This window comes from Oryctolagus cuniculus, chromosome 19, assembly GCF_051225735.1.
Source record: "Oryctolagus cuniculus isolate XC-2025 breed Fujian yellow rabbit chromosome 19, ASM5122573v1, whole genome shotgun sequence".
Lineage (NCBI taxonomy): Eukaryota > Metazoa > Chordata > Mammalia > Lagomorpha > Leporidae > Oryctolagus > Oryctolagus cuniculus.
In genome coordinates, this window is record NC_142885.1 from 1,370,779 (window position 1) to 1,397,413 (window position 26,635).

General features: G+C 42.4%; 1 long non-coding RNA gene across 2 annotated transcripts in view; it reads left to right on the plus strand.

The window, feature by feature from the left end:
• Positions 1-15,678, plus strand: part of LOC149120273 (uncharacterized) — a 37,021-nt gene extending 21,343 nt beyond the window's left edge. For both annotated transcript variants that reach the window (XR_016226064.1, XR_016226065.1), the window contains exons 2-4: positions 9,368-9,463; positions 14,178-14,243; positions 15,407-15,678. This is a non-coding gene — a long non-coding RNA (uncharacterized LOC149120273). The remainder of the gene's footprint in view (positions 1-9,367; positions 9,464-14,177; positions 14,244-15,406) is intronic.
• The last annotated feature ends 10,957 nt before the right edge of the window (positions 15,679-26,635 follow it).

The window sequence follows — 26,635 nt, forward strand, 5'->3', positions numbered from 1 at the left end:
GGGGGAGTGTTGTGTGTGGGAGGGAAGTTATGGGGGGAAGCTATTGTAATCCATAAGCTGTACTTTGGAAATTTATATTCATTAAATAAAATAAAATCTAAAAAAAGAAAAAAAAGTATTCCATAGTGTACATATCCCATGATTTCTTTATCCAGTCTTTGGTTGACAGGCATTGAGGTTGACTCCATGTTGTAGCTATTGAGAATTGAGCTGCAATAAACATGGGGGTGCAGATAATTCTTTAATTTACTGATTTCATTTACCTTGGCTACATTCCCAGGAGTGGGGGTGGCCGGGCCATACGGCAGGTCTCACTTCAGATTTCTGAGGTATTTCCATACTGTATTCCATAGTGGTTTTACCAGTTTACACTCCCACCAACAGTGAATTAGGATACCTTTTTCCCCACACCCTCACCAGCATTTGTGGTTTGTTGATTTCTGTATGAAAGCCATTCTAACTGGGGTGAGGTAAAACTTCATTGTGGTTTTGATCTGCATTTCCATGGTGGCTAGTGAGCCTAAATATTTTTTCATGTGTCTATTGGCCATTTGGGTTTCCTCTTTTGAAAAATGTCTAAGTCTTTTGCCCATTTCTTAATATGGGTGTTTGTTTTCCTGTTGTTGAGTCCCTTGATGTATTTGTATATTCTGATTATGAATCCTTAATTGGTCGCATAGTTTGCAAATAATTTCTCCCACTCTGTCAGTTGCCTCTTCACTTTCCTGAGTGTTTCTTTTGTGGTATAGAAACTTCTTGATTTGATGTAACCTCATTTGTTAATTTTGGCTTTGATTGCCTGTGCCTCTGGGGTCTTTTCCAAAAACATTTTGCCTGTGCCAATGTCTTGCAGTGTTTTACAAAATGTTCTCTAATAATTTGGTGCCGGGTCATAGATTTAGATCTTTTAATTCATGTTGAGTAGATCTTTGTGTAATGTGAAACGTATGGGTCTTCATACTTCTGCGTGTGGAAATCCAGTTTTCCAAGCACCATTTGTTGTAGAGACTGTCCTTGCTCCAAAGATTTGTTTTAACTCCTTTGTCAAATACAAGGTGGATGTAGATGCTTGGGTTGATTTCTAGATTTTTATTCTGTTGTATTGGTCTATCCATCTGTTTTTGTATCAGTACCAGGCTATTTTGATTATAACTGCCTTGTAGTATGTCTTTTAATCTTTTATTGTGATGCCTCTGACTTTGTGTTATAAAGACTGCTTTAACTATTCAAAGTCCCCTGTGATTCCATGTGAATTTCAGCATCATATTTTCTATATCTGAAAAAAAGTCCTTGGTATTTTGATTGGTATCACAATGAATCTGAAAATTGCTTTCAGGAGAATGGACATTTGATGATATTGATAATTCCAATCCATGAACATGGAAGATTTTTCCAATTTTTTTGGTATCTGCTTCTATTTCTTTCTTTAATATTTGTTAATTTTCATTGTGCAGATCTTTGACTACCTTGGTTACATTTATTCCAAGGTATTTGATTTTTTGTAGTTATTGTGAATGGGATTCATTTTTGAGGTTGTTTCTCAGTATTGGCATTCTCTGTGTATACAAAGGCTATTTTTTGTATTAATTTTACTTCCTGCTACTTTCCCACACTCTTCTATGAGTTCTAATAGTCTCTTGGTAGAGACTTTTGGATCCCCTATATAGAAATATTTTCTGCTAATAAGGATAGTTTGAATTCCTTCTTCCCAGTTTGTATCCATTTGATTTCTTTTTCTTGCCTAATGGCTCTGGCTAAAACATCCAGGAATATATTAAACATCAATGGTGAAAGTGGGCATCCTAGTCCGGTTCTGGATCTCAGTGGGAATGCTTCAAAGTCTTCCCCATTCAATAGGATGCTGGCCGTGGTTGTGTCATAAATTGCCTTGATTATGTTGAGGAATGTTCCTTCTATACCCAGTTTGCTTAGAGTTTTCATCATGAAAGGGTGTTGTATTTTATCAAATTTTTCTCTGCATCTATTGAGACAATCACATGGTTTTTGTTCTGCAGTTTGTTAATGTGGTGTATCATATTGATTGATTTGCAAATGCTGAACTATCCCTGCTTACCAAGGATAAACTCCACTTGGTCCATCTGGGTGGATGATCTTTCTAATATGTTGTTGAATTTGATTGGCTAGAATTTTGTTCAGTATTGTTGCATCTATGTTCATCAGGGGAATTGATCTGTAATTCGTTGTTTCAGTTGCATCTTTTTCAGGTTTAGAGATTAAGGTGATGGCTGGCTTCATAGAATTTGGGAGGATTCCCTCCCTTTCAATTGTTTTGAATAACATGAGAAGAATTGCAGTTAGTTCTTTAAATGTCTGGTAGAATTCAGCAGTGAGGCCATCTGGTCTCAGGCTGTTCTTTTTTGTGAGGCTCTTTATTATTGATTCAATTTATGACTGGGTAATTGGTTTGTTTAGGTTTCCTATGTCTTCATGGCTCAACTCAGGAAGGTTGTATGTGGCCTGGAATCTGTCCATTTCTTGTAGGTTTCCCAGTTTGTTTGCATCGAGCTCTCTGGAGTAATTTCTGATTTTTTTTTCCTGTGGTGTCTTTTGTTGCACTTCCTTCTTCACTTCTAATTTTATTGATTTGGGTCTTCTCTCTCTCTTGATGGCTAGTGGGAAAAATGTTTTGCCAATTTTGTTTATTGCATGAAAAAACAGCTCTTTGTTTTGCTTATCTTTCATATTTTTCGGTTGAATTTTATTGATTTCCTCTCACTTTAATTTTTTTTTCCTATTAGTTTTGAGTTTGGTTTCCTGCTGTTTTTCTAGGTACTTGAGATGCATTGACAGCTCATTTACTTGGTGTATACACCAATTGCTATAAACTTTCCTCATAACACTTCTTTTGCTAAATCCCATAAGTTTTGGTATGTTGTATTGTCATCATCATTTGCTTTCAGAATTTTTTACTTCTTATTTTTTAAACTTTTATTTAACAGATATAAATTTTCAAAGTACAGCTTTTGGATTACAGTGGCTTTTTCCCCCCATAACTTCCCTCCCACCTGCAACCCTCCCATCTCCTGCTCCCTCTCCCATTCCATTCACATCAAGATTCATTTTCAATTCTCTTTATATACAGAAGATCAATTTAGTATATACTAAGTAAAGATTTCAACAGTTTGTACCCACACAGAAACACAAAGTGTAAAGTACTGTTTGAGTACTCGTTATAGCATTAATTCACATTGTACAACACATTAAGGAAAGAGATCCTACATGAGGAGTAAGTACACAGTGACTCCTGTTGTTGACTTAACAAATTGACACTCTTGTTTATAGTGTCAGTAATCACTCTAGGCTCTTGTCATGAGTTTCCAAGGCTATGGAAGCCTTTTGAGTTCGTCGACTTCGATCTCACTTAGACAAGGTCGTAGTCCAAGTGGAAGTTCTCGCCTCCCTTCAGAGAAAGGTACCTCCTTCTTTGATGGCCCGTTCTTTCCGCTGGGATCTCACTTGCAGAGATCTTTCATTTAGGTGTTTTTTTTTTTGCCAGAGTGTCTTGGCTTTCCATGCCTAAAATACTCTCATGGGCTCTTCAGCCAGATCTGAATGCCTTAACGGCTGATTCTGAGGCCAGAGTGCTATTTAGGACATCTGCCATTCTATGAGTCTGCTGTGTATCCTGCTTCCCATGTTGGATCGTTCTCTCCTTTTTAATGTTATCAGTTAGTATTAGCAGACACTAGGCTTGTTTATGTGATCATTTTGACTCTTAATCCTATCATTATGATTGATTGTGAATTGAAACTGATCACTTTGACTAGTGAGATGGCATTGGTACATGCCACCTTGATGGGATTGAGTTGAAATCCCTTGGCATGTTTCTAACTCCACCATTTGGGGCAAGCCAGCTTGTGCATGTCCCAAATTGTACATCTTCTCCCTCTCTTGTTCCCACTCTTATATTTTACAGGGATGACTTTTCAGTTAAGTTTCAACACTTAAGAAGAATTGTGTGTTAATTAAAGAGTTCAACCAATAGTATTAAGTATTAAGTAGAACCAAAAAAAAAAAAAACTAAAAGGGATAAAGTATTAAGTTGTTCCCCGACAGTCAGGACAAGGGCTGATCAAGTCACTGTTTCCCATAGTGTCCATTTCACTTCAACAGGTTTCCTTTTTGGTGCTCAGTCAAAATCTCTTGATTTCTTCTGTGATCCACTGTTCATTCAGGAGCATGGTGTTCAGTCTCCATGTGATTGCATATGTTCTAGAGATTACTGAGTTGCTGAATTCCAGTTTCATTCCATGATGGTCCGAGAAGATGCATGGTATGATGATGACTCTTTGGAACTGGTGAGACTTGCTTTATTGCCTAGCATGTGGCTGATACTAGAGAAAGTTCCATACACTGGAGAGAGAGATCTGTTAGGTCCATTGGTCTATAGTATCAATAACCTCTGCTGTTTCCTTGCTGATTTTCTGTCTGGTTCATCTATCCATTGCTTAAGTGTGGTGTGAAGTGCCCCATTAATATTGCATTTGAGTCTATGTCTCCATTTAGATTCCTTAACATTTATTTAAATAGCCAGCTACCCTGAAATTGGGTGCATATACGTTTATAATAGTCACATCTTCCTATTGAATTGATCCCTTAATCATTACACAGTGCCCTTCTTTGTCTCTTAAGTTTTTTTGTTAAGGTCTATTTTGTCTGATATTAGGATGCCTACACAAGCTCTTTTTTGGTTTCTGTTAACATGGAATATCTTTTTCTATCCTTTCACTTTCAGTCTGCATGCCTCTTTGTTGGTGAGATGTATTTCTTGTAGGCAGCAAATAGATGAGTTTTGTTTTTTAATCCATTCAGCCAGTGTGTGTCTTTTAACTGGAGAGTTGAGGCCATTTACATTCAAGGTGATTATGGATAGGTAACAACTTTGTCCTGCCATTTTTCCAAAAATATTCCTGTTTTTTACTTTGGATTTTTTTGTACATTTACTGGGACATTTTCTCTTGTAGAGATGACCGTGTTTCTGTGTTACTGTGTGCAGTGCATTGTTAAGCATCTTTTGCAGGGCTGGATGGTTGGTGACAAATTCTTTCAGTTTCTGCTTGTTATGGAAGGTCTTTATTGCACCTTCATTCATAAATGAGAGAGTTTTGCTGAGTATAGTGTTCTGGGTTGACAGTTTTCTTATTACTTGGAATATATCTTGTCATTGTCTCTTATCCTTTGGGGTTTCTGATGAGAAGTCCACTGTGAGTCTAACTAGAGATCCTCTGAAAGTAATATTGGCATTTCTCTTGCACATTTTAGTACATTTTCTTTATTTTACTGTGGAAAGTTTGATTACAATGCCATGGTAAGGATCTTTTCTGGTCATGTACATTAGTTCTGTGTGCTTCCTGTACTTGGAAGTCCCTTTCTTTCTCCTAATTAGGGACGTTTTCTGTTACTATTTCACTAAACAGGTCTTCCAATCCTTTCTTTCTATGCCTTCAGGAACTCCTAGAACTCATATTTTGGGTCATGTGATAGCATCCTGTAGATTTCCAACAGTGTCTTTTAGTTTTCTAACTTTCTCTTGTTTTTTTTTTTTTTTTTTTGCCTGACTGTATAATTTCTTGTGATTTGTCTTCTAAGTTGGCTATTGTTGCTTCTGCTTTTCCAATTCTGTTAAAGCTCTCCACTGCATTTTTATTTGTTCTATTGAATTCCTTTTTTTTGACAGGCAGAGCTAGACAGAGAGAGACAGGTTTTCCTTCTGTTGGTTCACCCCCTAAATGGCCACTACGGCTGATGCGCTGTGCTGATCCAAAGCCAGGAGCCAGGTGCTTCCTCCTGGTCTCCCATGCAGGTGCAGTGCCCAAGCACTTGGCCCATCCTCCACTTCCTTCCCAGGCCACAGCAGAGAGCTGGACTGGAAGAGGACCAACCAAGACTAGAACCAAGAGTGCCGGCACCGCAGGCAGAGGATTAGCCTAGTGAGCCATGGGGCTGGCTCTATTGAATTCTTAATTTCATTTTGATTTGTCTTTAAGGTATCAATTTCATGGGAGAAATTTTCTTTCATGTCATGTATGCATTTCAGTAGTTTATGCATTTGCTTCTTATTATTTCAGAGTAATCAATTTTTGAATTCCATTTCTGGCATTTCTTCAGTATTATCATCTTCACAATCTAGTATTCAAGTGTTGTTTCATTTAGGTGTGTTGTTTTCTTCCTTACTGTTTCCTTTGGTGCACCTGTTAAATGGCATTTGTGGAGATGCCCAGTGGTTTCTTTTTTTTTTTTTTTTCACTGTGGTGGCTTTTGTCTTTGTATTATGCCTCTGTAGATTAGTGGAGTATCTGCTTTCAATGAATAGCTAGAGGCATGCTGTAGGTGTGGCCACGGAACTCTGTCAGTTCTCCATGGTGAAGGGCATATCTATGGTGACACACCTAGATTTGACATGGTAAATTTGCTCTTTATCAGGAGAGAGGTTTATTCTACTTAGCTGAACTCCTCTCCTCAAAGGAGACTGGTGTCTGAGCGCTAGCCCCTGGGAGTATTATATTCATCCACTCTGCCACAGTGACCACACAAAGGATCTGTGCAGTCCTCAGAGTAAGCTCAGATTCTGCAGCATGTCCCTCACCAGGTAACCAGGGAGTCCTAAGCCTGTGGGTTCTCCCACAGTGACATCCCAAAGTCCCAGCCACACCCTGAGCCCTCTCATGCACACATCTCAGCACACAAGCCTCCCACAGTCACGAACACCCAGCTCCCTGTTAGCTCTCCCCACCAGACTCGGGAGTCTCTACTTGGCTGGTTCTGGCACTGAAAAGCTGGTGCAGCTATTGGGTATGTCTGAAATGGTGTCTGCTCTATCATCTTGTACAGGACAGTTGCAGTGTGGTGGGGAGAGAAAAACGTGCCCTCCCTTTTTCTTCCTCTCCTCTAGTTTTGCAGGTATACTATTCCCCATGGAGCTCCAAGAAGGGTTCCCTCTAGGTTCTTCATGCAGCTTTATCGTCAGTGACTTGGGATGCTGGTCATCTTAGTCTAAAAGCAGATGCTATATATTCATCAATTAATTTCTGGGATCTGTATTCCACTCCATTGAGCTATATATATTTTCTTTACCAATACTGTGTAATTTTAATATATATGGCTTTGTAATATGTTTTATAGGCAGGTCTTGTGATGCCTGCAGGTTGACTGACCCTGCCCCCCAAATCCCCATATACACCTTTGGCTAATCTGGATCTTTTTTTTATCTCATGAATTTCAGGATCACTTTTTAATTCTGTAAATAATGTTCTTGATATTTTGATAGTTACTGTGTTGAATCTGTAGACTGCTTTATGTAGTGTAAGTATTTTAATGATATTGACTTCTGATCCATAAGCAGAGGTAACTTCCCAGGTTTTTGTTTCCTTGTTGATTGCCTTCATGAGTGATCTGCAGTTTGCATTGTAGAAATCTTCCACTTCTTTGGTTAAATTTATTCTTATCCATTTGATTTTTGTAGATATTGTGAATGATCTTTTTTCTTGAATTCTCTTTCAAGGAGTTCATCCTTAGTGTATAAAAAAGCTAATTTCTTTTTCCTCCCTAAATGGTCTTGCCAATACTTCCTGTACCCTATTGAAGAAGTGTGGTGTAAGTGGACATTATTATCTTCGTCCAGATCTGATGGGAAGTGTTTTCAACTTTTAAAAGATTTATTTTATTTATTTGAAAAACAGAGTTACAGAGAGGTAGAGACAGAGAGAGAGGTCTTCCATCCGCTGGCTCACTCCCCAGATGGCTGCAACAGCTGGAGCTGTGCCGATCCAAAGTCAGGAGCCAAGAGCTTCTTCCAGGTCTCCCACCTGGTCAGGGGCCCAAGGACTTGCGCAGACCCTATGTTTCTTCTATATCTAATTTGTGTATTTTCTTAAACATGAAGGGGTGTTGAATCTTATCCAACATTGTCTTTGCCTCTATTGAGGTGGCCATATGCTTTTTTATTTTTTAATTTCTTCTTGTGATTTATGTTGTTTATTGACTTGCTATTGTTGAAACACTCTTGATTCTTGGGATAAATTGAAGTTGATCATGATGTCTGATTTTTTATATGGTTTTTTCATTAAGTTTTTTGAGAATCTCTGCATCTTTGTTCAAAAAGGATATAGGTCTGTTTTCTTATTGTTTTGTCTTTTTTGTTTTTGATAAGAGTGACACTAGCCTTGTAAAGTCAGTTTAGCAGGGTTCCATCCCATTTAATATTTTGAAATGGTTTGACTATTACTGGAATAAGTTCCTCTTCAAATGTTTAATAGAATTCAGTAGCAAATCCAAAATGTTTTGGATTTTTACTGGAAGGCAGATGTTTAATTACTGCTGCAATCTTGTTTCTTTTTATTCTTGTAGTTAGATTTATATCATCTTGATTTAATCTTGATAGGCTCTAAGAATCTTCATTTATCCACTTTCTCGACGTTTGTCAGTTTATGTGCACATGCTTGTTCATAGTAGTTTCTTAGCATCCTCTGTTTCAGTTCAAATGACTGCTTTTTCATCTCTAATTTTGTTTGAATGTTTCTCTTTTTTTCTTTGCAAGTCTGGCTAAAGGAAAATCTATTACATTAATCAGCTCAAATATCTTTTTGTTTTATTGATCCTTTGCTTTTTTAAGTTTCAATTTCATTTGTTTCTGCTTTGGACATCATGATTTCTCACCTCTTTCTGGTTTTCCATTTGGTTTCCTCCTGTGTTTCTGTGTCTTTGAGATGCATCACTGGATCTTTGAGACCATTCTGTATTTTACTATAAGTTAATGCTATCAACTTCCCTTTAAAACTGCTTTGGCTGTATCCCATAGATGTTGATAAGTTATGATTTCATTTTATCTCAAAGTTTACAATTTCACTTTTTTCAGTAACTCCTATATTGTTAGGGAACCATTCACAGAGAAAGTAATTGTAGCATGGTTTGAAACAAAGTAACTGTAGCACCCTTTGAAAGAAAGTAACTGCGCAGTCACAGTGGCGTGCAGCTTGAAGGAAAAGTAGAGTAGTAGCCACCCTAGCTGGTAAGATTTGAAAACGGATGGCCTAACTAGATGGCCTAACCACAAACTGTCGTTTCCATGATGATGGGACCCTGGGGGGTGGGAATGTGGGCGGGGCTAGCCTCTAGAAACTGTATATAAGGGGACCCTCAGCTGCTGTAAACCAGAGGTTGCTCAGCCTCTCTCCCTGGTCCGTAGTGCCTAGTGCCCGTGGGGAGAAGCTCCTGGTCCCTAGTGCCTAGTGAACTCAGGAGTAGGCTTGAGCGATCTCTCCTCCTAGTCGCCTAGAGTATCCATAAAGTGTGTTTAGCTTGACCTTCCTCAGTCTCCTCGACTCTTCCTTCATGGTAACCTGGCCAGTTCCTGAAGAGGGGAGATCCTGACAGCTGGCGCCTGAACAGGGACCTGAAGTCAGATGGTGGTGAGGAGACGAGCCCTTGAGGAATCATCAAAAGGGTGAGTAGTGGTGGTTGAAAGAGACCACGATGGGTGGGACGTCCCAGTCAAAAGAATATAGACAGGCACTAGTGAGTATAGAAACGGTGAAGCTCCTTCCAGGCCAGGCATCAAGAGGCAAGAAAGTGAAGTGCTACTCCCCAGGAAATATAACATGGGCTTGTAAGCTGGCAGCAGCTTGTACAGGACGGGACCTCCAAGATCTGCAGACCTTGGAAGAGGTAGAAAACCTCCTGGAGGAATTTCTTCAAAAAGGAGAAGGCGCCACAACAGGGAAAGACTATAAATGTGCAGTAGACACCCTTAAGGTGTTAATTTGTTGTGGCAAGGGATTAAATCCAAAAAATACAGGAGATGCCTGTAAGCTCTATGACACCATAGCAGAATGTAGGCAAAAACCTCAGGTTGTTCCCAGAGAGTTAAGCAAGGAAGAAAAAGCAAAAGAACAGTCATCTTACCCGATAATGTTAAGAGGTGGTAGACGAGAATATGAGCCTGTGGGACCTGGACTCATAGCCGCTTGGCTTAAACAAGTTCAGGAACACAGTCTCACACACCCAGCTACCATCACTTATTTTGCGGTAATTTCAGTGAACTTTACATCGATAGACATCAATATGCTACTGAATGTAACTCCTGGCTTTGCAGCAGAGAAACAGCTAATCATAGATAAGATAAAAGAGAAGGCGATGCTATGGGATGAGATGCATCCCCCTCCCCCAGCCGACGCGGCTGGACCAGTGCCACTAACATCAGATCAGATTGGGGAATTGGATTATCACCAGAAGAAGCAGCTGGCCCTAGATTTGCAGATGCCAGAACCCTCTATAGAATATGGGTTCTTGAGGCGCTTCAAGAATGCTAGAGAACTATCAGTGGAGCCCCTAAAGCAGTTAGCATCAGACAAGGGCCCAAAGAACCCTACCCTGAGTTTATTAATTGATTATTTACTCAGATTGATATGGAAACATCTAGAGAGGATTTGAGAACATATTTAAAGGACACCATGAGCATTCAAAATGCTAATGAAGAATGTAAAAAGTTGCTTAGAAATTTAAGACCAGGAGATTTGTTAGAAGAAAAAATGTATGCCTGTAGGGAATTTGGGTCCCCCTCCTATAAGATGGCCATGCTGGCAGAGGCCTTAAAGGCTGGAGATAGACAGCAAGGGTCAAGAAGTTTTCAGGGAACTTGTTACAGATGTGGAAAAAAGGGGCATATGGCAAGAAATTGTAGGAGTGGAGAAAAAACTCCGCTAAAATGCTATGATTGTGGGAGAACAGGACATATGGCAAAAGTATGCAGACAGCCAAAAAACGGGAAAGCGGGGGGCAATGCCCCCCAGACCATGATGGCATCTGCCCAGAATATCCAGTCATCTATCCCGCCATCTGCGACACCCCTGGGGGAAGCACAGATGGAAACCCCTGCGACAGGGATCTACCTAAAACTACCAAAATAGAATTAAAACAAAGACCTACCTTAAAGGTAAACCTAGGGGGGGAAGATATAATAGGACTGTTAGACACAGGGGCTGATTTAACTATAATAAGGGAACAAGAGGCTAAAGGAATAAAAGAAGGGATAACAGAAGGATGGAAAAATATAGAGGGGGTGGGAGGGTGCTCTAAATTACAAAAAATATCACAGATTACACTGAAAGACAAAAAAGGAAGGAAGATAAAGACATCCATTCTAATATCCCCAGATATTCCCATCAATATATTTGGAAGGGATATATTAACGAAGTTAGGGGTAGCCCTAATTATGGCGCAACTCTCTACCCAAATCACCCCAATAAAGATAAAAATGAAAGATCCTAATAAAGGTCCCTTGATTCCCCAATGGCCTTTAACCAAAGAAAAATTAGAAGGAATTAAGGAAATAACAAAAAGACTACTAGAGGAAGGGAAGATATCTCCAGCAGACCCAGATAATCCCTGGAACACCCCAATATTTGTGATAAGGAAGAAATCAGGCAAATGATGAATGTTAATAGATTTTAGAGAACTTAATAAATTAGTAGATAAGGGAAGAGAAGTTCAATTAGGTATTCCACACCCTGGAGGATTACAAAGAAGAAACCAGGTTACTGTTTTGGATATAGGGGATGCTTATTTTACCATCCCTCTGGATAAGGACTTCAGGCAGTGCACTGCCTTTACCATCCCAGAGGTTAATAATCAAGGTCCAGGCCATAGGTATGTTTGGAATTGCCTCCCACAAGGTTTTGTATTAAGTCCCTTGATTTACCAAAGTATACTAAGGGACATACTAGAGCCCTGGAGACAACAACACCCAGAAGTAGATCTTTATCAATATATGGATGATATATATATTAGGTCCAATCATTCCATAGAAAAACTCAGAAAAATGCTTTTAGAAAAGGGATTCGAGACACCAAATGAGAAATTACAAGAACAATATCCCTATTCATGGATGGGGTACTTGTTGCACCCAAATAAATGGATATTGCAAAAACTAGAGTTGCCAGAACTTCAGAGAAGCCCACCCTAAATGAACTACAAAAGTTAGTAGGACTCTTTAATTGGATGACCCAAGCAGTTCCCGGAATTAAGACAAAACCTTTTACTCTTGTGATGAAGGGAAACCAAGAGTTAAATAGTATCAGGGAATGGACCCCCAAAGCAAAACAGGAGTTAGGGACTATAAGGAGGCTATTACAAGAACACAAAACTTTAAGCTCCTGGACCCCAGCAAGGAAGTTTACTGTACAGTTATGATGAGAGGTAACACCATAAATTATAAAGTGCACCAAGGATCTGATATCCTTTGGGTAGGTAGACAGGAATTTCCAAAGGTATTGACAGCATCTAATCTAACTAGAGCCCTAAAATGTCTACATAAAATCAGACAAGAATGCATTATTCAAATAGGGCAAGAACCTACATATAGGTTACCTATTAAAAAAGAGGATTTAGATGTTATGATTCAGGAAGACCCCTACTTGCATTGGGTACCACAGATTGGATGTATCCATGTGCCTTTAATGCTTAGAAGGGTGCTAAGCAGTCTTCAAGGTCATCCCATGCCAGGACCTACTTACTGTGTTGATGGAGGAAGCAAACAGGGGCAAGGAAAATATGGCTTTTGGAGATCAGATGGAGTTAAACTAGTTAAGGAGAGTGAGGGAAGTAATCAAGAATTAGAAAAAAGAGCCATGTTGCTAGCCCTTCAAGAAGGACCCCTGATAATGAATATAGTTACGGATTCCCAATATGTATATACATTAACTGAGGCCAGACTCCTACCTGTAAATATTGAAGAACCCTTGCTTAGAACCATACTAGAAGCTATAGAAAGTAAAGAAGAAATTTATATCCAATGGGTGCCTGGACATAAGGGAATCCCAGGCAAAGAAAATATTGACAAATTAGTTTCACAAATAAATACAACTCAAATAAACCTGGTAGTACAAGGTGGCCACATTAAGGAAAAAGAACCAGAACAGATTGGATACTCCATAAGTGCCCCCAAAAGATCTGGTACTTATGCCAAAGGTAATAGAGACCCTTAACCTTCAAACACAAATTACCATAATCCCAGGACAGTGGGGGTGGATAACAGAAACATCAGAGATGACTGAGGCCAAAGTAAGGGTAGTTGGAGGTTTCATCAGCCCAGGAGATCAAAATCCTTTAAAGATAAGATTGGTTAACCTATCCCAAAAAATAGTATATGTAAAAGCAGGACAACAGTAGCTCAGTTATTTTTAATGCCAGTCCTCCATGACATAGTAAGGCACCAAACATCTTTTTTCTAGAACATATTGAGACAGCCACGGATGATCATGCTAAGTGGCATAGTGATGTGTCATACTTGAGACAACAATTCAGCTTACCAAAAATTGTAGCAGAACAAATAATAAAGAACTTCCCCAAGTGTGTACATAAAAGAGGAACTACTCCTCAAATTAGTAGATCAGGGCTAGGACTGTGGCAAATGGATGTGACCCACTGTGAGGCCCAGCTAATTCTGGTAGCCATTGAGACATCTACTGGCCTTCTATGGGCTAAGCTAATTCCTAAGGAGACTGCTCAGGAAACAGTATGAGGAATATTAGAACTACAGAATCTATTTCATATCCAAGCACTCCATACAGATAATGGCCCTAACTTCACAGCATAAAGGGTCACAGGATTGTGCCGATATTTAAATTTTGATCATACCACAGGCACACCCTATAATCCACAGTCACAAGGAATGGTTGAGAGAGCCAATCAATCCTTAAAACAAGAAATGGATAAATTTGCTGATGTAGTTCAAACCGTTGAAGCACGGCTACAATTGGCTCTTATCGCCCTTAATCAAAAGAAAAGGGGAGGAATAGGGGGCTATACCCCTACTGAAAGATATATTCATCAGAGATGGCAAGAACTAGAGCAAACGCTCCAACTCCAGAAATTTAAAGATAAAAAACTCTTGCTTTTATAGATTACCAAACAGTAAAGACTGGAAAGGGCCCACTACCATCCTTTGGAAAGGAGAAGGAGCAGTAGTGATCGACACACCTGAAAAGGGGATTATTAGCTTGCCCCAAAGACATGTTAGGATGGTTCCAGCCCCAGGACCTCAAGACTTGGGAATTTCCAATTAGGCACTAATGGAATATCAATGGCAATTATTCTGTCAAAAGAACTCATATGTTTGTAAGATGCTTTTTACAGAAAGAATTAGGGATTTCATATTCCAGAGCTAGGACTAAAGAACTCCAGAAATGGCAACAGCAGCAGCAAACGGAGATGGGACCCAGATAAAGGTAAGTCAATTGAAGGTAAGCAAACGATTAAATGATTTAAAATATTAGGTAATTTAATGAGATTGTGGGAATCATCTTAATTATATTGCCAAGGATAAAAACAGAACAAGTGTTAGGCCTAGTAGAAAACCCACCAGCCTATACATACCCTGATATTAATAATTTGCTCTTTTATTTGTAAAAATGGCTCAGAGCAAAGATATATTATAGGTAGACCTCCAAGTAGCAATCAGTCAACACATTGTTTTTGGCAGGCAAGATATGAAATGTTTCACAAACATTTTGTAAAAATTCCAGTAAGGGAAGACCCAGGAAATTGGACAGGTAGAACAGAAGGGGAAGTATTGTATGCTAGATGCACACACTCATTAGATTCTAAAAAGGAGCTCAGTTGCTGTATGAGAGGCCTGAAATGGGAAGAGAGAATGATAACATTCTTGGCTCCATATATGGTGGTAAAAGCAACTTCCTTCACATATGTACCAGTAAATATGTCTGATTTGACTATACCAATAAAACCTATGCACAAAAAAAGAGACTTTGGAGTAACAGCAGCTATTGCCGCTATAGCGGTGTCAGCAGCCACAGTAGCTGGCGCTGTGACTGGAGCACTGGCTCTAAGCACTACACAACTACAGGGAGATGCTTTGGAATCCCTCCTGAAGGTAATTCAGGAGCAGCAGGCTCAGCTAGGTGACCAGTCAGCACTGCTTAAGACGCATGCTATGGGGCTCCAGATGCTCGAAGCACGCATGGTACAAATAGAACAGATAATTACTATACTAGCTTTGGAAAGAGAACTCAAGTGTGAAGCAATTGGAAGAGTTTGCATTACCACCATTCCATGGAACAATCTATCCATTCCTAATGCAACGCAACTAGCTGATATGTTCAAACACAACCATTCTACCTGGCTAGAGTGGGTAAACGCAACAGCTCATCTTGAGGCTAACATTACTGAGAGCACTCTACAGATAATACAGCTTCAACATATAGCGGCATTTAAGATAGGTCAAGTCAGAACAGTGGAACAGAAAATAAATACTCTGACTGACACAGTTTCCTCTTGGCTCCCATCCTGGAAATGGTTTAAAATAGGAGCAATATTTTGTATGGTTCTTGTATGCTTGCCTACCTTACAGCACCTCTTCTCAATTGGACAGAATTTTATGAAGGGATACCTAGCCCTCCGAAAGGAACCCAGCCCGCCAGAAATAGAAGAGGAAAAGGAAGATCCCGAATCTGGAAATCAATCCGGAATATGCTCAAGAATGTTCATCCCCTTGGCCCAGCTGCTCAATGGGCTTTGCAGGACTACGAGCGCATTTAAAGAAAAGAAAAGGGAGGACTGTTAGGGAACCATTCATGGAGAAAGTAATTGTAGCACCGTTTGAAACAAAGTAACTGTAGCACCCTTTGAAAGAAAGTAACTGTGCAGCCGCAGTCGCAGTTGCGCCCAGCTTGAAGGAAAAGTAGAATAGTAGCCACCCTAGCTGGTAAGATTTGAAAACGGATGGCCTAGAGGGCCTAACCACAAACTGTCATTGCCATGATGATGGGACCCTGTGGGGTGGGAATGTGGGCGGGGCTAGCTTCTAGAAACTATATAAAGGGACCCTCAGCTGCTGTAAACCAGAGGTTGCTCAGCCTCTCTCCCCGGTCAGTAGTGCCTAGTGCCCGCGGGGAGAAGCTCCTGGTCCGTACTGCCTAATGTCCACAGGAGTAGGCTTGAGCGATCTCTCCTCCTAGTCGCCTAGAGTATCAATAAAGTATGTATAGCTTGACCTTCCTCAGTCTCCTCGACTCTTCCTTCATGGTAACCTGGCCAGTTCCCGAAGGGGGAGATCCTGACACAAAGGAAGCTCCTGGTTCCTGGCTTCAGATCAGCACAGCTCTGGCCATTGTGGCCATCTGGGGGTAAGACAGTGGATGAAGACCTCTCTGTCTCTACCTATTTCAAATAAATAAAATAAATCATAAAAAAGAATCACTATGGTACATTGTGCACCTCCCTGTGTGCCACTCACCAGACAGCTGCCTGGGGAGTTTTGGATTCCACCCAAAGACTCTTCTTCTAGGTGTAACAATAGATTATTCCTAGAAACCAAAGAAACAATCTTCCTTCCCCAGAGAAGCTACTGTATCATTTGCAACTAGATTTGGTTAGACAGGTCCCAGGGGAGCATGAACAATTTAGCTCCTCCATTCCAAGAGTATCTCACTGAAGCTGTGACCATGGATCTAATCTGGGATGAGAACACACTAGTACATCACCACTAGCAGTTCAGCCATCAGACAGAGAGCTTGGACAAACTATTTCAGCACTGTGCAGGGCATTTTGCAAGGAGGGAATCTAATGCCTGGCCAGACTCACAGGCTCAGGCAAGGCGGAAACGTGTTGAGATCTTCGGGTCATCATAGCTCAGGGGTCTACCCAGGTGTGGCTGATGGACAGTCAACATGGAGGAATCAGCTCATCTAAGGAAAAACCAGGGTGTCTTACTGCTCCTACCGATCCCCGAAACAGGTGAGTTAATTTTATTCTGACCACAATTGGCCTCATTGCGGATTACACAGGCACACATTTCAACTGTGCTCCTGTTCTGCGAGACAAAGTATCTCCCTGTGCTCTACTTTGATTTGTTCTTTGTCTTCTTAGGCGAGTTTGCTTTATCTACCCACCAAGCTTGTGCATTCAGGGTACACTGCCATTTCTTTCATCTTTACAAAACCACACTGCCTGACACCTTAGCATAATTCAGATCCTCAAGATTTCTGTGGAAATTAACCAGAAATGCCAATGTAAGTAGAAACAACAGAATGCAGAAATCTCCATGTTTGCATCTGTTGAATCTATTTAACCATCCATTCATCCCTCTGTGTATCTGGCATTTGCCTGTATTGGCAAAGAAAGATGCATTATACAGCTACTGACACTCCTGAGTCATTTGGGGAGGATCCCAGGGACCAACATGTCCATGTCCCCATCTGGAGACCCAGGAGAGCCATTCATTCAATTCTAGGACACTATCAGAGTATTAGTCAGTTATCTAAGGCACTAAGGTAGGAGGGTCCGCTCCTGCTCACGGACTGAGTAGCCCTTTTGCTCCACTCAAACCTCACCAGGAAGGGCGATTTCCCTGACAAAGTCTACAGATGTTAAACCTAGCCAGAAGTACCCACACAGAAACATCAAATTTATGCCTGGCCAAATGTGTGGGCACTTGGTGGCCCCGTTCAGTCATTACATAAAATCACCTTTCATACTAGGATCAAACATGAAATGAAACACCAGGAGTAAGGCAGGCCTTTGCATTCACAGCCATAACAGTTGATATGCATAGGCAGACAGGAGGAGGAAGGGCTGGAGGGGAGAAGGGGTGAAAAAGACAGGCAAGGGGAGGGCCTCACTGGAGGACAGGAAGATGGAGAGTTTGGAAACACCAGGAATCAGAAGACAAGACAGGGCTGGTGCTGTGCTGCAGCGGCTTAATGCCCTGGCCTGAAGGGCCAGCATCCCTATTGGCACTGGTTCAAGACCCGGCTGCTCCACTTCTGATCCAGCTCTCTGCTATGGCCTGGGAAAGCAGAGGAAGATGGCCCAAGTCCTGGAGGAAGCTCCTGGCTTCAGGATCGACACAGCTCCAGCCGTTGCGGCCAATTGTGGATGGAAGACCTGTGTGTGTGTGTGTGTGTGTGTGTGTGTGTGTTTGTAAAACTCTGACTTTCAAATAAATAAATCTTCAAAAAAAAGCACAACAATGTCATAAGGATGAACAGCACTGTGGCATAGCAGGTAAAGCTGCCACCTGCAGTGCCAGCATCCCATATGGGTGCCAGTTCAAGACCCAGCTGCTCCACTTCCGATCCATCTCTCTGCTAAGGCCTGGGAAAGCAGTAGAAGCTGGCCCAAGTCCTTGGGCCCCTGTATCTGCATGGGAGACTCAGAAGAAGCTCCCAACTCCTGGCTTCAGATCAGCACAGTTCTGGCCATTATGGCCAACTGGGGAGTGAACCAGCGGATGGAAGACTGACATCTCCCTCTCTGTCTCTGCCTCTCTGTCTGTCTCTGCCTCTCTCTCTGCCTCTCTCTCTCTGCCTCTCTCTGCCTCTCCTTCTCTGTGTAACTCTTTCAAATACATAAAAAAGGCATCAGCAGAAAGAGTAAAACTTCAGACTAAGCACAGCCCCCTGAAGCGGAGCCCTGAGCTCTAGCTCAGTCCCTCACCCTCACCCCATTGTGACCAGCACTGCAACCAGGGCCAAGTTTCCTGAACTCAGGAAGCAGCTCTGCTAGCTGCTAGATGTGCAGCCTTCTCCAAACAACCCTCTCATGTGGGCAAAATGTATGCTTTCATGGCAAGGAAACTGCGGTCCCTGCCTTCTCTCATCCCTGGGGGTCTTTGAAGCTCAGGACAGCCCAGGAAACCACAGGCACATAATGAAGGCAAGACCACGCATGTTTGCCTCTCGGGGAACACACACACACACCACGGGCAGCCCTCCATTGGCTGAAAGATGATTCCTAAAGCTTGGTCTGTGTGAGAAACAGCCTCACTCATTCACTCAAGCGATGGACTCGACTCAGTGAGTGCAAGAAGAGCGAGACCCAACTTCCGATCTTGCAACGCTTTGTGCCAGCACACTGGGAGCAGGTTCCAGAAAGCTATTTATTTCCTAGCAAGCAGATCCCTCCCCCAGTTCCTCATTGGCTGAGTAACAACAGCGTGACAATCTTCCTGGCATTTGCTTCAGCTGTTTGGCCACAACCTTCCTGGGTCCCTAAAAACTCAGGTGCACGGAATCTACCATTCTTACTTTGAAAATGCACCAAGTGTTTACTTCTCACAGGGAGGAATAGTGAAGAGGAGTTCTTGGGCAAGGCACCTTTGTGCAGAGCAGTATGTGTGAGGGGTGAACAAGGGCTTGTCTAGGAGAAGATATACTATATTGGCTAACACAAATCTGCACTCATGTAGAAAACTCACACTCTCATCTGAGGGAAATCATCTCCCACTCCTGAATATGGCCCGGAAAGGGTCTATTGTAAACTGCCTGCATGTCTGTATCCTCCGGCAAATTACAAATTCCCAAACACACCCCCCGGCAGTCTTAGCCTAGTACTTCTCCTAGTGGTGGCACGGATTCCAAGAAGTAGCTTGGGGGTTTTGCCCCCACATGCTTGAAACAATGGGATTCAGACTCATCTCTGTGCCTTGGTTGTCAGCTTCTAAGCAGATGTGTTTCCAGCTCCCATTCCATGACAAGCAAAGTCCCGTATCATCCACGCCCACCCACACTCCAACACTGGAGCCCACAAAGAACTGTGGGCTGTGTTTTGGGCCCTTGTGAGACTTGTTGTCTCCCACAGTGCACATCAGGAGGAAGCTGAAATCAGGACTGGACCAGATGTAAACCCAGGAAATCCTATGTGGGATGTAGACACCAAGAGGTGACTTATTGCTGCCCCAGGAATCCACCTTTTACTCCTACAACACTTAGAGGGAATTACATAAAATTAATTATATACACAGGCAAGTTTGTGCACACAAGGCATGACTATGTTATCAATAACAAGAAAAGCAGTATTGGACCAAGGCACACAGGAGCAGAATTTGTGTATGCTATTGTAGGTGGCATCGACTCAGACTAAGGGGCTATATATTTAGGATGCTGTATGTGATCTCAGTATCAACATATTTTTGATAATCTTTTAGAGATTTATTTTTATTTATTTGAAAGGCAGAGTTACAGGGAGAGAGGGGGAGAGAGGCAGATCTTCTATCCACTGGTTCACTACCCAAATGGCCTCATGGCTGAAGCTGGCCCTGACCAAAGTCAAGAGCCAGGAGCCAGGAGCTTCTTCCAGATCTCACATGGCTGCAGGGGCCCAAACACTTGTGCCATCCTCCACTAATTTCCCAGGTGCATTAGCAAGGAGCTGGACTGGAAGTGGAGCAGCCAGGACTTGAACTGGTGCCGATATGGGATGCTGGCATTACAGGCAGCAGCATTACCTGCTACATCACAAACACCAGCCCCTAGATAATTTTTGTGTACATGGGGGACAAGTTCAAGGGCATTTAACTAGCTGTGAGCCAAAGCTGCACCAAGGGTGCTCGAGGCTGGCCAGGATGCCACACGGCCCCTCAGGGCTCAGGCTGTGAGCACCTCCAGGCAGCAGTGGAGGTCAGGACACATCAGAATGAACTTTGCAAAATGGATTTGAGGGGCCAGTACCATGGTGTAGCAAGTTAAGCCTCTGCCTGCAGCACCGGCATCCCATATGGGTGCCAGTTCAAATCCCAGCTGCTGCACTTTTGATCCAGCTCCCTGCTGATGCACCTGGGAAAGCAGCAGAGGATGGCCTAAGAAATGGAAATGCAACAAACACAACAATGCACCTCAAGGACCGCAAAAAGCAAGAAAATCCCAGAGTTAGAAGACAGAAATAATATCAGAACTGAAACATGAAATAAAATTTTTTTAAAAAGATGAGTTGCAGGCGTGCACCTTCCGGATAGGTTAACGCCGGCGAGACCTCAGAGACACCAGACGCGTTTATCGGCTTTTCAGCTTCCACTTTATTTTTTAGCAGACTCGGGTTACATGTCGCGAACGCCCGCTGTCTTTGCCTCCTCCAACCCTCTTATATATCCCCCTCCCACCGTCCACCTGTTTATATATGATTCACGGAAAACATGTTACCAAATCAGCAAGAAACAAAACTTAGTAAATGTGGGAAACATGCAATAACAGGATGCTTAAAGTCAAAACAGGATCTTGCGGTTAGCAACGGGCAGGGTGGAAAAAGCCCAGCACTAAACTTCTTGTGCTTGTACATGTCGGGAGGGGCACAGCTGGCCAGGCTGTCCCATTCCCCGACATCTCCCCCTTATTTCTTTGCAAAATGGAGTGGTACTGTGCCTGTCTTAGGTGACCAACAGCATCTATCGGGCTTATCCGTCATTGGGACATGAACATGAGGTGTGGAGGGAGCGTTCATGCCCTGTCTTAGGTTGCCTTGAAGACCTCTCAGAACTTACCCATCTTTGACTACCGGTCCAGCAGATTCAGCCACACCTGAATCTGTCTATTTTGCATGGGGTACTGGTTATTGAATGTTAGCATGGCTTATTTAACCACCATTTGCATATTACGCTGACGCCTGAACAGCCCTTGCGAGATCCGAACAATAATTGATCCTGTTATAAGCACAACAAGAGCCAACCCTATAATAGCGGCCCATTGTTTAATTGGATTCCAACTACCATTTAACATGCTACCCAAAAGATGGGACTGATTAGCGGCAAATGAAAAGTGGTTGTAGGGGTAGGCGGTAACACAAACTGCAGTAGATCGAATAACACAGGGTATGCCAGCCAGGCCTGATCTTGCAATAAATCCGTTCATTGAGTTAACAGCTGAATAGCAGTATATCATCAAGTGCCTGGGCGGTAGATCTTGTGATGCTATCAAGTGTGGACAGTGTGGAGGTTTGGCTCACGGCCATGCCAATAGTGGCCACACCAGCTGATAACGCCGCAATTACGGTAATGACAACTGCGGTGACCCCAAAGTCTCTCCTGTGTCAAATAGCCATTGAGAAGTCCTTCTCAGACACCGCAACTGGTACAGGAATCCAAATGGGAATCCGCACAACCACCAATATTTCCGCTTCATTTAAATTTACTTTAACACATGAGGAAATAACTCCTGTAGTGCAAGTATTATTAGTAGCATTACAGCGACACCAAAAGAAGGGAGGCTGAAGGCAAACAGGGGATGATACATGGGTTTCATTGGGTGATGAAAAGGCAAATCATAGCCAGTGCCACAGCTCACTAGGCTAATCCTCCACCTTGCAGCGCCGGCACACCGGGTTCTAGTCCTGGACAGGGCGCCGGATTTTGTCCCGGTGGCCCCTCTTCCAGGCCAGCTCTCTGCTGTGGCCAGGGAGTGCAGTGGAGGATGGCCCACGTGCTTGGGCCCTGCACCCCATGGGAGACCAGGAGAAGCACCTGGCTCCTGCCTTGGATCAGCGCGGTGCGCCGGCCACAGCGTGCTGGCTGCGGCAGCCATTGGAGGGTGAACCAACGGCAAAAGGAAGACCTTTCTCTCTGTCTCTCTCTCTCACTGTCCACTCTCTGCCTGTCAAAAAAAAAGGCAAATCAAGAAAGTGCAAAGAAATTAACATTAAGGAGCAACAGGGAATCGATCAGAGGTGGACAGGCATCTGGAGAATTGGGGGTGCCTGAGAAGTGCAAGAAGGAAGTGGATTGGTAGGAGGGTAAGGAGCAAATGGTCTGTGACACTCCTGGCACCTGAGAGGTAGCGACTCAGATCGAAAGGCTATAAGTGCCCCTGTAATATTGGCTGTATAAGAACTACCTGACTCATTCCAGTTGATAACATCTCCCATGGAATAAGTGGCCAAATTAATACATGGTGTAGGAAAGCCGGTATAATTATAACCACAAAGATCTGCACCAAACTTAGGCTTATGGAAGCATAGCGCTCCCGAAAGGTGGATGGGTAAGTTAACCTGGCCCTGATGGGAAGAATTGACAAGACTGTTGTAAGGCACTCCGAATCTTTCACCTATGGTAGAGTTATGCAAATACACAACTGGCAGAAGGTTAGAAGAATTAGAAACAGGTAGAAGGAGAGGTAGGGCTCTCAAGAGACCCCAATACTCATCCAGCTTGGCCATCGTCGGTGACAGTGGCGTCATTATTAGTAGGATTGGGATCACGATCATCTTGCCACTCTATTGTTCTTGTCCGTCTTTCTGGAGTCCAGATTGGATTTTTTTCTTCCTGTGGGAGAAAACAAACAGCGCCTCGTACCCTTCTTATTAATGGGTATGGGCCTTTCCATTTGTTATCTTGTGGGTCTTTCCACATAATCATTTTTCTAACGGGTGGCTGAGCTTCTGTCAGTTCATGGGGTTTATAACTACTGGGGGTCTGTTCCGAGATTACATAACGTTCTGCCGGGGGGAGACCATCAGCTTTTTTATTTAAAAAATTTATGGTAAGTAAGGCGAGGTTGAGAATGTCTTTAGGGGAATGGGATAGTGCCCCTATTCCCCCTTTTTGTTTTAATATAAAATTTTTCAGATACAGATTAGTGCGTTCCACAATGGCTTGTCCAGTAGGGTTATATGGGATGCCGGTTAAATGAGAGATATGAAAAGTTGCTAAAAACTCAGCAAAAGCCTTAGAAGTATAAGCAGGTCCATTATCAGTTTTTATTATATTAGGAATTCCCCAAGAAGCAAAACATTGTAACATATGTTGCATTACATGGGAGGCAGACTCTTTGGCGGCGGCGGTAGCCATAACTACTCCTGAGTAAGTATGCACCATAACATGGACACAGGATAGCTTGCCAAAGGCAGGGATATGCGTTACATCCATTTGCCAAATGTGACATGGATAAAGGCCCCGGGGATTAGCTCCAGTGGGCATAGTAACAGGCTGATGAATAACACATTTTTCACAATTTTGGACAATAGATTTAGCTTTATGAATAGGGATATTAAACCTCATACTTAAGGTCTTACTATTAACATGCCAAAGTTTGTGATATTCCATTGCCTGTTCCATGGCAGTGCAAGCTAAAAGGAAGCGGCAATGTTGATCGGCAAGGGCGTTTCCCGCGGTGAGAGGACCTGGCAGAGAGGTATGTGCTCTAATATGGGTGATAAAAATGGGATCTGATCTCCTAAATAAAGCGTGCTGAACAAGCTCAAAATAAGGAAACACTGTAGAACTTTTGGATATTAACGAAGGGGAGCCTAGCCTCTTAACAGCATTAACAACATATAAGCTATCAGAAACGATATTAAGAGGACCCTCAACCATATTTAATAACTTAGCCACTACAGCTAGCTCTGCATGTTGAGGTGAGGGAGACGCAGTAACTGCATGATGCACCTGACCTTGTAAAATAGCCACCCCAGTACCTCCTTTTGCTCCATCAGTAAAAGCTATGGGTGCTTTGGGATTAGAATAAACTCTTTTAAAATAGTGTAAGGGTACCGTGTTGCAAAATCTAATAAAGGGATGATTGGGATAATGGTTATCTACACTTATGTCAAGGGTGATGGTGATGTGGGACCATTGCCAAGTTTCCTTAGCCCACTCCTGAATGACTACAGACTCTAATGGAAGAATGCAGGACTGTGGTCTTCTCCCTGCAATTTCTACGACTCAGTGGATGGCTTGTAAAACTAAATTTCCCATAGCCTCCACATAGGAGGTAATAGATCTGGGCATATGGTTATGTGGGTATATAGACAACAACGGTCCTTCTTGCCAGAGTAAAGCATAGGGATAATGACTTTGTATGAACAACAAAATACTTAAGGGCATAGTGGGGGTCACACCACTGCATAGCAGTGCTCTTAAGGCACTGTTCAAAAATTTTTAATACTGCTTTTGCCTCCTTTGTAAATTGTCTGGGTGAATTTAGGCATGCATCGCCTTCCAGAAGTCAGAACAAAGGGCGCATTTCTTTAGTAGTCATTTTACAATAATGCCGAATCCAGTTTAAACTTCCACACAATTTTTGTAAGTCATTTAAGGTTTTAACATGATGAGTGGCGATATTAAAATCAAGAGGCTTTACTGTGGTAGGGGTAATCCATAGTCCTAAATATTGTACTGCAGGAACTCGTTGAATCTTTTCAGGGGATAAGATAAGATTATAATTGTTTAGGGATTGCTCTAATGCAAAGAAGGCTTTATCTAATTCTTCCTGGTTAAGAGCAGCCAATAAAATATCATCCATGTAGTGTACTACTGTCATTTGTGGAAATAATTTTCTTACAGGTGCAATAGCCTTAGCAACATATATTTGACATAATGTGGGACTATTAGTCATTCCTTGTGGCAATACCGTCCATTCAAAATGAGCATTGGGTCCTATATGATTTATAGAGGGAATTGTAAAGGCAAAATGTTGTCTATCTTCCTTGGCTAGGGGGATAGAGAAAAAACAATCCTTTATATCAACTAGTATTAGTTTCCATTCTCTAGGTAGCATGGTTAAAATGGGGAGGCCGGGTTGAGTGGCCCCCATAGGTTGCATTTGTTTATTTATAGCTCTTAAATCATGAAGTAGGTGATATTTACCTGATTTCTTTTTAATCACAAAGATAGGAGTATTCCAAGGAGAAGTAGATGGCTGAAGATGTCCTGCCCCTAATTGTTCCTCTACTAAGGTTTTTACAGCAGCCAATTTTTCTTCTGTAAGGGGCCACTGCAAAATCCACACTGGCTTAGAGGAGAGCCAAGTTATAGGGATTGGCTGCAGTGTGGTGGCCCCTCCTGGGAACCCAGTCCATGCCTGTCCTTTTCTCCTTTTGGACTAATGGGCGTTGTAATACCTTGTTCCCTAGCTCCCAGGCCTCCACCTTTATATCCCATTCATGTCATGATGTTCCACGCAGCCTGCGATCCTTTTGTTTTCTCTTTTCATTAGTCAAGGTAAGTCTTAGTTCCTGTAGGACATCTCGTCCCCAAAGGGTAACTGGCAGCTTACAGATATATGGTTGGAACTGTCCAGAATGGCCTTCATTGTCGGTCCAAGTGAGGATGCTGGCACTCCTAGGTGGAGCATGGGTAGTACCCAACCCTACCAGTGTATTCTCTGACTCTTGTGTTGGTCAGGAGGGAGGCCAGTCATCTGCGGCTATAATACTTACATCACCCCAGTATCTAACAAGCCTTGTATTGTTTTTCCCTGAATGACAAGAGGCCAAAGTGGTCTGTTTCCCAATGATAAGGAGAGTGCTGCAAAATTACTTCCTTGTTTAGCTCTCTAATATTTTGCCAGCATAGTAGTTGTGCTAAGGGTCTGTCATTATCTACGATAGCTGCACCTAAGTTGGCTTGAACGATAACTTTAGGTTTGCATGTGGGGAGTTACTATTGCTGGCTGAATTTGGAGTCTGTGCTGAAAATTGGTGGCTCGTCCAATCACTAGTCTGAAGCCAGTATTGGGAAGAGAATTTTTAGTAGGGACTACATCAATGATTTGAGGACCCATAGCTGGAGTTAATATTTGAGACTCTGTTGGCCGCAATTCGAAACAGCTTACTGTTCCTGATCCCCTTTTTTTGATTGCTGGTGCACCCAATTTTGCTTCGGGCCCTGTGTGGTGGGGCCCCTCTCCCATTTTTTGACTCCTGGAGAATGGGGTTTCCTGCTCTATCAGTCTTAGAATAACAATCACTGGCCCAATGATTACCTTTCCCACATTTAGGGCATAATCCTGGCTGTCGTTTGTTGGGCTTATGTTGTCTACATTCCTTTTTTACATGTCCGGGTTGGCCGCAAGCGAAACATTTGTGGTCACTCGCTCTATTGGCCTTAGCCATTGCC